The sequence below is a fragment of the Saimiri boliviensis genome, chromosome 9, assembly GCF_048565385.1.
Source record: "Saimiri boliviensis isolate mSaiBol1 chromosome 9, mSaiBol1.pri, whole genome shotgun sequence".
Taxonomy (NCBI): domain Eukaryota; kingdom Metazoa; phylum Chordata; class Mammalia; order Primates; family Cebidae; genus Saimiri; species Saimiri boliviensis.
In genome coordinates, this window is record NC_133457.1 from 118,834,053 (window position 1) to 118,852,058 (window position 18,006).

The following is an 18,006-nucleotide window of genomic DNA, read 5'->3' on the forward strand; positions in this document are numbered from 1 at the left end:
TAAATACTAAAGGTATCACATTATGAGCTCATTCCCTACTTTCTCTTTTTTAAGCACCATGCTCCTTTTAGTTGAAAGCCTAAGGGGACCCAATTTAGAGAACCTGTCATAAATGTCCATGTGAACAGGGAAATCTGGTATGTGGGGTTTTTGAGTTAGAAAGAAAGAAGTCATGTGATGTCAACTTTGCCTTCAAAATGTATTTCACTTATTACTAAATACTTCTAACCACTCCATGGATAGCATGCTGGTGTAAGTGTCTATCATTTCTTTGACCTCCCAGTAGTCCTTTAATATAATAAGCACAGGGGCTTTTGCCCTGGCTATTCCCTCTGTCCTAGATAATATTTATATATGGTATATATGGTGGTATATGTGTCATGGCTCAATTCCTCCCAGAGAGGTTTTGCCTGAGTGGCCTGTCTCAAATATTGCTCCTATCACAAATGGTTTGATTTACCCTGCTATATTCTTTATTGTCTCTATAGTACTTACACAGGATGTATATTAGATATTTTTTTCTGTCTTGCTAATAAGAATATAAGTTTCATGAAGGCAGAAATTTTGTCCCTATATTCACTGTTCTATACATACATGAATGGCTTAGAATCATTCCATGTATACAACAGGTGTTCAGTACATACCTGTTGAATGTCAAATATGGGTATGGCAGAATATTCCAGTAGAACCAAGCAGCCTAAACATGACATAATACAGGGTGCATTGCATGCATACACTCATCTGACCCAGAACACACATGCATCTTAAGGTGGCATTTTAAATGCACTTTAATTTTTATCTGCAATTGCTAAGATACAAACATTTTATGAATATTTTGTTCCTCTTTATTTTTTACATCTATTTCCTCAGAAAGCATGTGAGATTTCGCCTGTCTGTCATTGTTAAAGTGGTCCCTCAACTTACTGCCCAATGCAGCCTGAGGGAACAGAGCTGGGTTTTTGTGGATGAGGGTCTTCAGTCTTGAATTCAGGTCCAGTTTAGCTTTTCCAGTTCCTACTGTGATGCTGCTGAGGGCCAATTAAAAATAAACAAATAGAAGTGTGCCCTGAGCCATTGGAGTGGCCGGCACAGAAATCTTACTTACTTTTGCAACAGAGCCATTTGTTCCTTGTCCAGCCTCCTCCAGAACATCCTCTTTGTTTTGAATTCCTGGAGTGGTGTGGGGCACCCATCTGTGTGATCTGACCCTAGGAAATTTTTTTTCAACTGCATGTTAACTCTGTTATACCAAGTCTAGAATTTTTCTAGCTTCGGGCATGGTATTATCTTCCTACATAGGAGTCTCTCGCTTCATTTTGCTCATGCCCTGGAGGGATTTCTGAACTCTGATCCACTTTTTTCCCTCACCTTAAAGCCTTTTTTTTTTTTTCCTTCTAAGACCATAAATGTAGCAACTGTAGCCTTGTCCCTTATGTGTTGATTTCAATTCTTTGTTTCCCCAGTTTTCCTTTTCTGTCTTCGATGACTTGAAATTTTTTTCTAATCACAAGAATATGTATATACATCCTCCAGCGACCACTGCACTCGGCTGCATGGCTTTCTGTTTTGAGTTACATTTTTGTTGCTCCCTGGTCAACTCTGTACATCTCATGGCCCTGATGACATGGTCGTCACTGTATTGTAGGTATCCTGTTCATCTGCTGGGCAGGAACTGCTGTCAGACAGTACATTTGATGACTTTTCAGAGAATCAGTCCTGCCTTTGAAATTATATTCTGAAAGCTCTTAGATGTCCGTATCACATTTCTTTGCCTGAAAAGAGAATAAAAGGAGAGAAAGAATATGTTGGGTATTTCAAAATGCAACGATTCTTTCTTCCCTCACTCATCCTTTCTGTCTCCAAGTGCACTGTCCGCAAGAGATACAATATGGACATGTGCTTTCAACTCATACGGCTGGAAAGCATAGAAGGGAAGTGAATGTAATCTTGCCTGAGATCATGGTTATCACAGGGTGCAAACAGGATGAGTCTGGGCTGTCAGAAAATCCCAAACTCAGTGTATGCTAATCTCAGGTGACCAGCTTGACCTAGTTTTCTTGGGATTTTCCCAATTTTAGCACAGGAATTCATGTCTTGAGAAAACCAGGATGGTTGATCACCCTACAGAATCATCCAAACAGAACTCTAAATGCCTACTATGTGCCCAGAATTTCCCTTAAGGTCAGTCGTGGTGTGGTCAGCCAGTCCCTTAGCCTGTCCTCATCTGCATTTGTCTTTCTTATGTTTCCATAACCCTTGAGAGGTTGCCCTTGTGTTAACGATTTCACATTCATGCCTGGGCTTGGTCGTCCTGAATGTTTGACCCTCTGTTAATTTGATTTTATTCTCTGACACAACCTTGGACTGCCATACATCCAAAATGAAAATGCTGTTTGGAGTCACAATGAAAATGGAATGTGAGAAGATTCCAGAGAAGACAAAATAACCCACAGAAAAGAAGTACAGAAGGCAGGGGTAGCAAGTCTGAGCTGTGCCCTGCCACGGCACACAGAGGGTGCCCACGGATTTTCACAAATGTTCTTAAAATGTGAAAAGCAGGTGTGTTCTTTTTTCTTCAGTCTGAGCTTCAAGTTAATATGGGCATTCAGCTAAATCCCTCCCAGGTCCGAAACAGTATGTGGTTTTGGATTTCAGAGGTAATTATTGCTGACTTCATTGTACGTTCAGTGCACCTGCCAGGTAGACATTATAAAAGAACATGTAGGGGGCCACCAAGAGTATTTGGAGGACAATTTCTCCATCACAAAACCTCTTAGAAAGCCTATTAAGGCATCAAATGCCAGGTATGGAGTTGAACATATTCATAAAACAGTTAACAATGCAAATGAGGCAGTGGTTCTAGGTTAGAGAAAATGCTGATGCTCACCTGAGAAATTTGGGCTCCATTGTATTGTGCCCATCCTACAATTGACTCACAGTGAGTTATCTTGCAGAAAAGCAGCATATTTGCATATTTAGATCCTGGCTGGGATAAGCAAGAGAAATATGTATTCTGGCTATATGAAATGAAAGAGAGGGCATATTTTGCCCCATATGCTCATTTATTCATTAAAAATACAAGTATGTAAATCTCCCAGGCCTTCACTGGGCAACTACCCTTGGGAGAAAATAGAGAAAAATAACAGTAATAAAAAGCCAGCAACCCTGTCCTGATGAAACTTAAGTTCTGGTGGGAGAATCAGAAATAAATTGAATAATTACCCAAGTTAATATAAAATTGCAAATGTAGTAAGATCCTCAAGGAGAGGTACCAGGATTTTCTGAAAGCACAGAATAGAAGAATTTGAACCAGTTGGGGGCCTCCCTGAGAAACTGAAAATTAGGCTGAGGTGGGCAGTGTTCGTACTCAGTGCCTAATCTGGGACGGCCCTGCCGACAGCTTGACCTACATTTCTTCAAGTCTCCAGAATTAATTTTGTGGGTAGACACTGTCCTTTCACACCTTCAATAATCTTATGAGAAATGTGTAATAACTTTAGGAAGAATACTCCACCATTGTCAGTAACCCTAAGAGGAATGGCCCATCACCCTCAGTAACCTTAGGAGAAAGGTCCCATTACAATCAGTAACCTAAGGACGAATATTTTATTACAGTCTAGAATACAGGCTCCCTGAACAGACTCTCTTTTGTACCTCTGTCACTATTCCCTGTACTGAAAAAGTCTAAATCACGCAAAGAGTATCAACTCAGATATTGGCTGAATGAATTTATTTATTCCCACTATACAGATTTGAAAATTGTGGCCTAGAAAGCTTAAATAGTGTGCTGAAATCCATATAGCTAGTAAGAGGCAGAGCCGTGATCACAACCAAGCTCTCTGTGTCCAGAACAAAAGACAGCGAGGGAGTGTCATTGGACTAGTGGGCACAGCAAGAGACTCATGTGTATTCCTGCTAAGGACAAGAGTTTGCTGCCTCTCCTGTATGTCCCTAAAGAGAGACACATGCACACGTATGTTCGTTGAGGCACTGTTTACAATAGCAAAGACCTGGAACCAACCCAAATGCCCATCAATAATAGACTGGACAAGGAAAATGTGGCACATGTACACCATGGAATACTATGCAGCCATAAAAACAGTGAGTTTGTGTCCTTTGTAGAGACATGGATGAATCTAGAAACTATCATTCTCAGCAAACTGATACAAGAACAGAAAACCAAATGCCGCATGTTTTCACTCATAGGTGGGTGATGAACAATGAGAACACTTGGGCACAGGGAAGGGAACAACATTCACTGGGCTAGGTGTGGGGGTAGAGGGAAGGGGAGGGACAGCACAGGAGGTGGGGAGGATGGGGAGGGATAACATCAGGAAAAATGCCTGATGTAGGCGACAGGGGCAGGGTGGGGGTTGGAGACAGCAAACCATCACGGCATGTATGTACCTATGTAACAATCCTGCAGGATGCAGGATGTGCACATGTACCCTAGAGCCCAAAGTACAATTAAAAAAAAAAAAAGGACCTTCAATTCCTTCTTCCGGTCACATGTATTTCCCCTGAAAGCAGAGCCTAGGCAGTGTCTTTCTTCTTCATGGTCAAGAGGTACATGTTATCAGCAAATGGTAGAGGGAGGGCTGTGTTGCTTTGAGACATGGGCTCCCAAGATTGCCTGTCTTGCTAATAAAAGTACAGCTAAGCCTGCCAGAGAAACCTACAGATAAGCCTCCTGCTGCAATGACTGAGGTCTCTGGCTCTGGATTGCTTGCTATGGACAATTCCTCTTGGGAAACCTTGTAAGCACCTTCTGAAAACCACGCAACTCTGAGAAGCTCTCTTCCAGCAGAAGCACAAAAGCTGGAAACCTGGAGGCTTCGCCCACACGGATTAAGTAAAATGCTTTAAATGACTCTGAGGCTACTTATAAAAAACAATTTACATAAATTGATGTTCTATTTAAGGAGGGTAAAGAGGGTAGTTTTAATTTTTTTCAAAACTTTCTTCTTAGTTTAATAGTGACTGCGGTCTCAAAGAAGCAACTCCTTTTAATAAAACATGCTTGTAAATTTATTGAGACAGACTCCAACTGACCCTATTTCAGGCAAATCTCTGGGGCCTCCCACATACAGCCGTCCTGAGTGCTGAGGAGCCTCAAATTGTGAGTTGCTGGAGGAGTCCATTCTCCATGACTCATGCTTTCTGGGCTCTGAGATGCTCCAATTCATTTCAGGGTATTTAATTTCTAAAAGTATTCAAGGTTTTGTTGAGGATCTAAAAGTGCGTAGAGGTTTTTACCCTGATTTACCTTGATGAAAATGAACCCTGGAGGACTGAGGTGCTAGCATGTAACAATCACACACACATACACACACACACACACACACACGACAAATACTAGGCTCATCAATGTGGCCTAGATAGAAAAAAGATTAGAAATATACAATCACTGATTATTTACTTATTTTATTTTCCTTGGTTGTTTTAAAGAGGTGATATGTGAATATGTTGAATATTTTAAACAGGTTAAAATTCTTTTCAAATTAGAGATACTTCTCTCTCCTCCCCTCTCATGTCACTCAGTTTTCCATTTACCCTCCAAAAAGATAGCAATGTAGTGAACTTCTTCTAGATTCTTACAGAAATGTGTGTTGTTCATTTAAACTATATTTTCCATCCTCTAACATATGCTTTTATACATGAGTAGTAGAATGTGGACAGTATTTATGCATCTTGATTTTTACTTAATAAATCTTTGAGATATCCACTTCAATAATAATAATAACAACAGCAGCAAACACACCCACATAGAGTATGTGTCTAAACCTGGCACTTTTCTAAATTCTTTTCAGATGATCCCTACATCTTCTGGGAGAGACACAAGTATCAGCCAGTTGGAGACACAGGGAAAGGGTGGTGTAATGCAGAAAGTGACTTGAACAAAGTTACACTGAAGGAAGTGGAGTGTGATTTGAATCCAAGCAGTCTAGACTCTGTGCCCCAACGACTCTGCAGCATTACCTCGCAGTATGAAAATGATGCCACAAATGCAGGTATGTCTTATTCTTTTTAAGAGCTGCATAACATTCCTTTGCATGGATATATCACATTTTGATTTATTTTATTCACTATTAATGATATCTTAGAATTCATCCTACAGTTTGCCATTGTGAGCAATGTTTCAATTTTTGAATATTTCACCACGTTTTTGAACCCATAGTTACTGCACATATTTGTAAAATTAATTTATCAACTTATAGCAGTAGATTTATGGGCTTTTACAGCACCAAATGCTTATTTTCTCCTGACTAGTAGGGAGATATGAATAGAACTTACTGAAACAAGACATTTAATACATCTCTTTTCTTGCAGTCAAATCAAAGTGGCTCCATCAAAGTGCAAGTGCTCACTAAATATTTTTTAGATGAAAGAAATAGAAAAAGCTGCCATTTAAAAATATTATTACAATGCATAAAATATGTTGATTTTTAAGATCTCATTAACTTCATGCAATTAAAGCAAGTATCATCCTCATTTTATAGATCAGGGATATAAGATCCAGTGACTTACTCAAAGTTTCAAATGAAAGATGTAACAGAGCCATCTCTGAACTTCTGCTCTTTGGAATCTAAATCAACACACTGTTTTCACTAATTCTGACCTTAGCAGGTTGTTGACCCAGGACTTGACCAACTTGCTTTCCATTTGTATAAAATTAATACCAACTTTCAAGAGAAATATTACATACCATAATCAATAAAAACAAAATATCAACGATGTGTTATGTAGAAGACACTGAGATAAATACTTGGCATTGCATTACCTCAACACTGTTGGCAACCAACCTAGGAGCCTCATGCAATTACTGCTGTCACTTTGCAGATTAGAAAAAGAAAATGGACACTAAGCAAAGTTTAGTAACTTGACCAATATCACAACAACTAGTAAGTGAAGAGGAAGACTTAGCTCCACCTCTGAGTATCTCCAAATACCAAAGCCTTATGCTCCACTTTTCTACTGGAAGTTAAAATAAATATCATGATGGGCACCTTTTGAAAACCTTAAAGATGCTGGGAATTGGTTTGCTGAATGCATCTGTATTTCCTAAGGATTTTCTGTCCTTTATTTTCAAGAACCTTCCATGTACCTCTTGGGGAATGTGTCTCAGTTAGTATTATAATGAGAACTATCATATAGAATATTTTCAGCTGCTTAATAAATAACTACAGGTTTTTGAAAAAATGACAAACTCACCAGAATTGGCCTTTACTTAATAATCACAAACACTAAGCTCATGAATATTTCATGCTCACTTCTTTCTGCTGAGAGTATGAGCATCCTACATTTCTATAGCTCCAGATTATGCAGGGAGCAATGGAAACCATATGTTTTGTGTGTTTTCTTTAACAATTTGATGATGGAAGAACACCTGGCAGTGTTGGAGATAATGTAAGAAATGGTCGCCTTTTGTTATTTGAGTGCTTGAAATAAAAATCTCAAACGACAAGTTGTAATCCAAACCACAGTAATTATAGAAGATGGCATAAAAAGGTATACATTTTAAATTCATAAATCTAAATGAGTCTATCTGCAAGTAAGTAAACTTTGTTCAATTTTCCACAGCAAATACCCCATCAACACTATCATCCAAAACACTGATGACATTGCACTGCTCAAATGTTGGAAAGTTTCAGTTTTGAGTTCACTTGTTATTCTTTCTTCGTTATTTTTCTTCTTCCTTCAATCCATGAATGTTACAAGTTATTTCTGAGTGACCTCAAGAAGGCACACAGTTCAGGGAATGTGAGGAGTAAGAAACCTGAATGAAGGATGGGAACACAGAAAAGCCTTCCTCCAAGAGGGAATGTTTAAATCTGGATGAAGGGATCAGTAGGAGTTTACTAGGCAGAAGGGTAGAACTCAGAGGAGGTTACAGGCGTTGGAATAACCTACAGAAAGAAGCATGTACTTCCTAAAAGTCAGAGTGAAGCCAGAGTGGCGACAGCAGTGACAAGGGGAGTGGCGCCAGGAGGCGGGCAGAGACAGATCATGCAGAGCCTTGTAAAGCGTGATAAAGAGTTTGAACATTCGCCCAACAGCAGTCAGAAGCCGCTGAAGGGTGTGAGGCTAGTGAGAGACAGAATCTGACTCAGGATTGTAAAGGTTATTCTGGCTGAGAGGAGACAGGAAGAGGAAGGGAGAGAGATAACTGAGGACATAAGTACAGTAATTCAGATAAAATGTGATGTTGGCCTGAAGTCCTGGTCTAGAAGAGTGACAGTGAGCTGGAAAGAGGTGGGTGGACTAGAGAGATATAATGAAAATGAAATACACAGACGAGAGTGATTGATCAGGTGTTGGCAGTGAAAGAGGAAGACGTCAAGACTGACGTAGAGATGCTTGACTTGACAAGCTCCACACATGGAGATCCGTTTTGAACTTTATGACATATTTCACAATTCTCTATTTTCTCTCCTGGGAATATTTAGCAAAAAGAAAAAAGCCTGTAGACCATTTATCAAATTGTGCTTAATAAAGCCAAGACTTGTGCCCACCTCTTCAGGGTGAGAAACGCCCTCTGTGTTCATTTTACTGCTCTATTTTTGGTGCCTGCTGTAGCGTAGGGAGGCATGCAGTAGGAGTCCCATCTTGAGTCTTTACTAGCAGATGAGATATGTTCCCAGCTGGGTTATAAGAATCGTGAGGAGGAAGGCTTCCGTGTCTTTAGTCTTCATCTTTTTCTGCCCTTCTTTATTTCCTTCTAAACTTTTTCCTAAGTTACTCATTTGTGAGTTATTTTACAGAGTCAAACAAATTGACACTAAAGTTCATAAGGGAAAATAAATATTAGGAATAATGGGGGAAAAATAACAGAAAATAAAGGTATTCTTTCCTTTCTGAAAGAGAGTAGCTCTAGAGTAGGACTCTAGATGGAGTAGCCTTAGAAGATATTGAAACATACCATAAAGCCACTATATTTAAATCAGCATGGTTCAGGTACATTAGTAGACTAAAAGACCAGTGGTATATAAAAGATGGCCCACAAAAAGTCCCAAGTACCCATGCAAATTTATTATATAATAAAGGTAACATCTCAAAGCATTGAGGTAAAGAAGAAATTTTTAATAAACGGTGTTGGGGCAACTGGGTAGCCACTTGAGAAAAAGTAAAATTAGGTTCATATTTTACACTATCTACAAGAATGAACTCCAAACAGAATCCAATTATTTTAAAGTGAGACTATACAAACACTAGAATAAAACAAAACCAAACTCTGCTTTAACCACGGTGCAGAGAAAGGCTTTGTAATTATGACTGCACATCCAAAGCAATACAGGAAAAGATGGATACATTTTACTAATGAAAAAAAAAAACTACATAAAAAAGCAAATAAAACAAAACTGAAGTCGAAAGACAACTGAAAACTGGGAGAAAATATGTACAACAGATGGTACAATCAAAGCACTAATATAGATTATATATATAAAGAATTCTTAAAATTTAAGGTGCAAAGAGAAAAAAAAAAGCTGATTTTTAAAACACAAGGGACGACAGGAACAATTATACAAACACGCAAAGATACAAAAATGTTCCTGAAACATATGAAGGACCAATCACTCATAGTTTGAGAAATGAAAATACAAATTCTGACCTACAATTTATCACCTATCAGACTGGCAAAAATTAAACTGTGTGTCAGTATTCTTTGTTGTCGAGGCTATGGGGAGGCAGGAATTGCCACACTTTGCTGATGGGAACGCCTACCGGTGCAACCCCTCAAGAGAGGAATTTGGCAAAATCTAACAAAACTACACATGGCTGCAACTTTTGCATTGCAGTTCCACTTCTGAGAATCTACCCTGAAGGTGCATTCCCAGCAATATGAAAACACATATACACTGGATTATTCATGGCAGTCTTGTTCATAATTGCAAAAATTTGGAAACAAACCTAAATGTCCATACATAGGTGAGCATTTGAATAAACAATGGCACATCCACAAAGTGGAGTACTGTGCAGCTGTAAGAAGAATGAGGCAGAGTTCTACAAACTGGCTTGAAGTAATTTCCAGAATATACTGTCAGGTGAAAACAGCAAAATTCAGAAAATTATGTATAGTATATTCTTCTTCATGTAGAAAAAAAGGGGCTATAAGAAAATATACATTCATCTGCTCATGTGTGCAAAAGAAATCCAGGCTGGATAAACAAGAAATTAGATAGATTGTTTATCTCCATGGGGTGTGTGGGAGTGAGAACAGGGTAGCAGGAACATGGGGAGGAAGCATTTCTCTAAGTATACCTTATGATATTGTTTTGACTCCTAGAATCTTGATGATAAAATAAACACACACAAATAAACACATAAGCAAAAAAAATGTAACTAAACATACAAGAAAAATCAACAGGATATGACAGGAACCAAACACAGAATACAAATAGGAATAAAGGAAAGTGACAAATGAGTATCACCTCATTGAAGGGGAAGAGGAAGAAAATAACTCACTGAAGTAACTTTAGACAACAGAATTGTGACTGGCTGTCAAAAGGCTAAAGGCACACACAAAAAAATTGTTGGAACATGCTGGGCTTTAGCTTGTAAATCTGTTTCTCATAAAAGTATGAGTAAGCAATTCAGAAATACTCTTATATATGTACTAGGATTAAGTAAATAAGTAAATAGATTGTAGATCATGAGAGCCAAGTTTCTCACTACTAAAGAAAGGATTGACAAATTAAGAGAGAAAGGAAAGAAAGAAGTCACAGCTAGAAATACCTTCAGAATTTCAACATCATTGCTCTCTGAGGGACGACTTTTCTATCAGTTTCTAATAACAATATCATACATAGGCATACAATGAGTACATTTATTAGAAAAAAACTTGGACCTGATATTCTTAAGAAATAAAAACATCTTAGGATGATTAAAATTCTTAAAAAACAGTTACAGAATTAAATTAAAGAAGTGTTTTCCCACAGCAGTTAGCATGATAGTACCCAGGGGTAAATACATGTCTTTCTGTAGGGACAGTAAGTAAATATTTCAAGCTTTATGAACCAAGAGGCAAAGTCAAAGCTATTATGAGGTACTTTCATCAAAACAGACATAACAGATTTGGGCCAAAAAATTTGATAAAATATGAAAATGTGAATTTTGTCATTAAACTTATTAAGGTATTAAAGTAAATTTTTTATAATATACAACTAATAATTACAGAAATATAATATTTTGGGGGGATAACATTTTGCTTAATTAGGTTCAAAGTCGCTGTTCCCTATTATATCAATTGCATGTGTTCATGTGGGTGATCCCTCCTTAGTTCAACAAAAATAGGGGGCAAGTGGGATTTTGCCCAGGTGCCATACCTTGTTGAGCCCTTATCTGATCCATATCTACCACTGATCTGACCCATGCCTACCCTGTTAAAACTTATCATATTGGGCCGTGTGTAATGGCTCACACCTGTAAGCATGGCACTTTAGGAAGCTGAGATGGGCAGACAGCTTAAGCCCAGAAGTTCGAGACCAGCCTGGGCAACATAGAAAGACCCTGTCTCTACCAAAAAAAAAAAAAAAAAGAATGGTATGGTGGCATATGCCTGTGGTCTCAGCTACTCAGGAGTCTCAGGTGGGAGGATCGCTGGAGCCTGGGAGATGGAGAGATTGCAGTGAAACATGATGACACAACTGCCCTCCAGTCTGGGTAGTAAGAGAGACCCTGTCTCAAAAAAAAAAAAAAAACAAAAACAAAAAAAACCCTCTCAGATCACATGCTGATGAATAACTGCTTCTGAAAATAGAAAGTTTCCTATTCTATAAATGAAACTCACTCTAACATGGAAAACCCACTGGTTAGTGGTGATGGTAAAACACAAGTGACTTAGTATAAAAACTTAGTACAAAAGATGTTAGGTACATGAGGAAGTGAAAAGGGAAAGGGATGCTAAAATGAGAAGACATTCTAAAAGTGTAGCCATCACAAGTTTAGGAGAGACAGGTAGCCACCTTTCCAGACATTGCAGTGAGGAGAAAACTTATAAATTAGATTTATAGGGGAGTAACTTCAACAGGGACAAAATATAAACAGAAAAAACAAAGTCAAGTACCACTTGTAACTAACCTTGAAGAGATCAACTCTGATGAATTAAATAGCCTACCTGCAGTATGTGTCTCTCTAGCAATGATTAACTACTGAATTGAAAATGAATTTATGGGAAATTGAGGATGCCTACCTGCAAGAGCAACATATATTAAAACTTCTGTAGAATAACGCTTCATATGAAATTCCAATTAGGAAAACGTTGGCTTCCTCTCAACGAAGTAGGTAAGGATATTCAAAATCACTCAAGTTCTTGCTTTGTTTAAACATCATTTGAACAGTTTAAAATTAGTTTGTAAATCTCAAAAGTGAGAAAATATAGCCTAAGATTCAATTTCCCTAACTATTCAGCCACCTCCGTTGTCTGTGCAATGTGAGTCTCCTTGTTTTATGCATATAAAATATTGTATGGTTATGATAATCACTACCATAAATAATTTTGTAGTCTGTGTTCTCTGACTGTATATTACAGACATTCCTAGTTAATTGATCATCATGATGGTTCTCATATTTTATGACAACTCAGTAGTCCATATCAACATTACATGTTATTGTTCATTTTTATATTTCCTAATTTTTCTTTATTAAAATAGTATTAAAGCTTTCTATTTCATTTTGGAATAAAAACACCTTAAATTTATTGTTCTATTGTAAAAACTAGTTTGAAATAGTATCAGTATATGAAGAAAATTACCCACAAATGTTGTTCTGAAAACACTAATATTTTCAATTATTTATGTGCATCATCAATTTCATGTCATAAAATAACAATATAGATAGAGTATTGTTTTCTATACTTCCTATTAACATTATGCCCAAAACTTTCTTCCATTTTTCTTTAATGACTTGTGGTTTTCTTTTACTTTACCCACAGTTACCGTTACTCACACTATCCTATATTGTTTCTTTAGGTAATGTTCTGTTCTATGAAATTAATGCTCTAATGAACTTGTGCCCTTGTGTGTTACGCACCTTATATCACTGGAATATAAGTATCAGAAGGGAAAGGACATGGTCCATCTTGTCTCCTGCTGCCTGCACAGGGCTTAGAAGGGTATCAAGCCCAGTCTGAGTACTTAATTAATAATTGTGAATGAAGGATTAAATGAAAGTAGAGCTGTGGCAGAGTAAGAGGTAGAGACATGATTTTGTATCCTGAAACTGATTTCCAAAGCTATTCTCATTCATGAAATGAAAGAATTACCTGTGTGCTATTTTCTTCTCTGCCATTTCCTCAATGGGATTGATATAGTAAGTCCTTGTTTCTTAAAAGAAGTTTTTACGGTCACGAAGGACTTTACAGTAAATCTTCCAATTCCCTCTGGAAACTGAAAAAGTTTAGTTCCCAGTATCGAATAGTAAACTAAGAGCAGTCTATGGATGCTTAGTGGTGATCAAATCACTTAGTACTCATGTATGATATTATGTGATAATATTTTAGTGTCGATAAAAAGGATGTAACCTTTGAAGTCATCCTGGTAGATGGCTTACTCTCAGTTTTGCTAATTATCAGCTGCCTACTTTCATGCAAATTACTTGCTTTTCTGTACCTCAGGGAAGCAAAATGGGGGGAAATAATAATGTTCTTTTAGATGGGTATGGTAAGGACTAAGGATTAAGCAAATGGATATAAATACTATATATACATGTTTCTTATATATATGTAATATATATGTGGTTGTATATCTATATTTGAAATAGTCCTTTGTAGATAGTAAACACTCTATGAATATTAACTATCATCATCACCATCATCACCATTATCAGCACCATCATCACCATCATCACCATTATCAGCACCATCATCACCATCATCACCGTTATCAGCACCATCATCATCATCACCATCATCACCGTTATCAGCACCATCACCATCATCACCATCATGATCATTATGTAATGGTCATCAGTTGTGCAAGGCCCAAGTAACTTTTTACTTATAAAATTAAAATCTCAAAGTTTACAAAGTGTTTCTTTAAACACATAGGATATGTCAGGGCTATGCTTTGAATATTCCTCTTACTTGTTTGCATTCTAATAAGCTCTCCTGAGTGGGAGAGAAAGAGAAAAATGATCAACTTTCTGCTGGAAATGGTGCATAACCCTGAATTTGAACGTGCAAATGCATTACTCATGTGAATATCATTTATCATATGTGTGGAGGTGGGGAGGAGAGTTAGGATGTCAAGTGCTGCTTCTTGTGACCATAAAATTCCAGAGGACAAATTATGTAAATTCTCATGGAGCTCAAGAGAGTGTCCTGGCAACCAACGGACATAATAAATGTTGTTGATGTTGTAATGAAGACACTTAAGTTTCTGATAAAATGACTTCTTTCTTCGGAAGATCCCTTTAGGACCAAAGGCTTTCCTTGAAGCTGAAGGGAGTATATGTTTTTATTCAGACTTATAAGTTAAGTGAAAAAAATTCTATCTAAGTCAGTGAAATATTTTTTTTTCATACACAGAAGCACTCATGGGCTCTGGCATATTCTCTTTCATATGCGTCACCTGCTGGAAATCTTTTAGTATAAATCACTACTTTTTGTATTGATTTTCTTCCCACCTTCTTAGACTTCTTCTACATACTTATTAAGTTATGATGAGTTGGTAAAATCTTAACACAAATTAAGGACTGACTGATCGCAAAGATAATCGTGGCCACTACTTTTTGTGGATATAACCCATGCCACTGATAAGAAGCATTAGCCACAGTAGCTTTCTTATGGATGTAATAGTAAATGTAGCCTGTGCTGTGCTGCAAGAAGCTAACATCTCAGTGGCTTAACCAAAAGGGTTTACTTCTTACTCATGCAAATTTGATTCTATCGCTGTTCTTTTTTCAATGCCTCTCTCTTCAAGTGCTGACTCAGAAATCCAGAGCCTTCCTTCCTTTGGACACCAATATCTTGTCATGTGCCTTCCATGGTCACCATTACAAGGGAATACACAGCCTGTAGAAATCACACCCATTCCGTTATGCTTCAGTTTGCTTAAAACCATTGGCAAAAGCTTGTCACAACATCCTGCCAAACCACAAGGCTAAAGAAAAAGTTTTGGAGGAGGGTCACATAAATATTCAGTGAGCAGTGCAGCATAAAGATACCGTTACCAAAATGTATTCTGAGAAATAGGAAGGATATGAGGTATTCTGTAGCAAAATGGAAAAGAACAGGATCATTCTATTAAACAACGTTCTGTTGATAATATGATGCTTTAAATTCCTTACTTGGAGACTGTTAATAATGCTCATTGTCAGTTTGAGAAATCCTGCTATAAAAATCACGGTTATCTTTAATTCATTTTTTGTTTGGTTTGGGTTTTCGTTTTGCTTTTACAAATTTGATTGACCATATGATAATTTCATTTTATAACACCCACGAACCTAATGTCCCGTTGAATCCACAGCAGGCATTTTGAAATATTGACAATAAAAACATAATGGACACTTAATAAATATTTGATGGATGAATGAAGAGTCACTTTTCAGACTCAGGGATGCCTCTGCACCAAATTTTGGGGAACAAAATTCCATACAACACCTGCAGTACAAGTTGAAAAGTAAAACTCCCAGGTCAAGCAACTACCTTTTTCTTGTAAAATGCTACATAAACATTTTGTGGGTTTTTGTTTTGTTTTGTTTTGTTTTTCTCTACTGACTTGAGTGGTTTTTTTAATGTCATCAGCTACAGCTCGTCTGCCCAAAATTTCACAGGGGAATCATCAGGATTTATGTTCAGCATGTGCGATCCACCCCACATGTCCTTACACTTGGGAATTTAGGAATGGAACGTAAATACCCCATGTTATGGAGAGAATCAAAATAATACCTTGGATAAGCCATGCTCTAAATGGCGTTTCTTGCTAAAAACCTCACAAACCATCGTGGCGAGGTTCAGCAGCAGACAGCACCACTTCCACATTCCACATAATCCAGTTCAGTGAGGCCTTGAGCAATGCACAGGCATTGAAACACGCGCTAACGGCTTGCCTTGGTCCAGAGAGTGTCTGGTTGTTGGCAGCAAACCACAGAACCCAGGAGCAGAAAACAATATGGAAGCAATATTATTTCCTATCTAATTCTCTATAATCCAGAAGGGTGGTTACGCTGAATGATAACACACAGAGGAAAGATTAAATATAATAACATAATGTTCATGTTCTGCACCAGAAGTTACTACTTTTGGCACCACAGACGCAGATGGCTGGCGCTGACCATTGCCAGGAGGTGTTAAGTGGGTAAGTGTTGCTGAGGAATAGAGTCATCTGTGGGGAAAATGACAGTAATGAACTGCTTGTAATGCTGTGAAAACTCAATGAATTTGATTAAACACAGATTGCAAAACTGTTTCCTGGACGACCATTGGACACACTCATTTACACTGAAATGTGCTCTCTCTCCTGGATACAAGTCTGACAGGAAAACCACAGCTGCTTCTGCTGCCAATTTGTTAAGCGTCTTGAAAAGAGGAGTGACCGAGAAGATGGAAAAAGCTCTGTCCATCTAGCGCCCCTTCAGTCGGCAGGGTTGCTGGCACATGGCCGTCTAACTGCTGGAGGTTTTCTAGAATGGTCAAGGTCAGCATAATAAGAAGTCATCTTGGCCCTTGGGAACACATTTGTAAAGGTTTCTGTTAGCTCTTTATGTTTCCAGCAGCCACATTATTTGTATAGATTAAGTAGTATGTAGTTATTTATTTATTTATTTATTTTTAGAGACAGGGTCTCACTTTGTTGCTCAGACTGGAACTCTTGAGCTCAAGCAATCCTCCTACTTCAGCCTCCCAAAGTGTTGAGATTATAGGCATGAGTCACGGCTCCCATCCCAAGGCAGTTGATTTAATGTGGATAGAAATAGGTCAAGGTAGTGACAGAGTATTCACATGTATAAAGTATGAAGCCTTACTAGGAGAACACAGAATGGGACAGGATGGGAAAGCGTTACAGTTCAGGGTGGTGTACACCAAGTGTGGTTCTAGGACCCATACTAGCATGTTGACTCTTCATGACTGTTTATGATCAGAAAAACACAGAAATAGAAAGTAAGCATTTAGAAATGTTCACGGCTATTTGACAGTTCTGTGGAATGTAATACTAGATAAATGGAGGTTGTGTTTGTGCCTTTTCAAATTTTTATTTTTCTAGAAATTCATTTTTGTTATACTTCACAAAAGTATTGTTCTGTGATGAATTGAGATTTTAACAAAAATCATCTTCCATCACAGTTTGAAAAGCAGTGCATTGGGATTGTAGAGGCAGTTTTATTCTGCTTGTTTTAAAAGACTCATTACGTTAGGCAAATTATTAACCTATCTACATTTTGTATTTGTCAATATTTGATAACTATCAGACTATATTACTATTATTAAATAACTATATACACCGTGAACCACTCACATAATCTACTGAGAAATTACCAAAATATTTAGATAACCCACTCCTACTCTTTCGAAAAGCATGCCAACTGAATGCTCAGTTACGTTCAATGTCTTGAAAGAATGAGTAGATTACATAACATACAGACTTGTTTCATTTCCGTATTTAATTCATGCAAAAAATATCTGTTGAGCACCTGCCTTGTCCTAGACATGATTTCGGCTGCTGAGCTTGCACAAGTTAATAAGAATTGCAAGGATTCCTGCCCATGTGGAGTTTGTTTTCTAACAAGGGCTATAGACAATGCGGAATGGACATAACACATAAGTAAACTGTATAATATATTTCAGACTGAAAAGTGCTATGAAAAAATAAAAATATAGCAGGGAAAGTAAAGAGCACAAATTTTAAATGGTCAGGTTGAGCTTCAAGATTTTTTAAAAATGTTCTTTTAGCCAAGATAGAAAAGAGGTTAAGTTAGTCATGTGGATATGTTGAAGAGAAATATTCCAAGTAGAGCTGACGTCCAGTGCAAAAGCCCTGCAATATGTTTGAGAAGCAGCAGAGAGGTCAG

General features: G+C 37.7%; 1 long non-coding RNA gene across 1 annotated transcript; it reads left to right on the plus strand.

The window, feature by feature from the left end:
- Positions 1-2,453: 2,453 nt before the first annotated feature.
- Positions 2,454-6,737, plus strand: LOC104652113 (uncharacterized). Its single transcript, XR_745458.1, has 3 exons — positions 2,454-2,657; positions 5,811-6,011; positions 6,501-6,737. It is a non-coding gene; the product is annotated as an uncharacterized LOC104652113 (long non-coding RNA).
- The last annotated feature ends 11,269 nt before the right edge of the window (positions 6,738-18,006 follow it).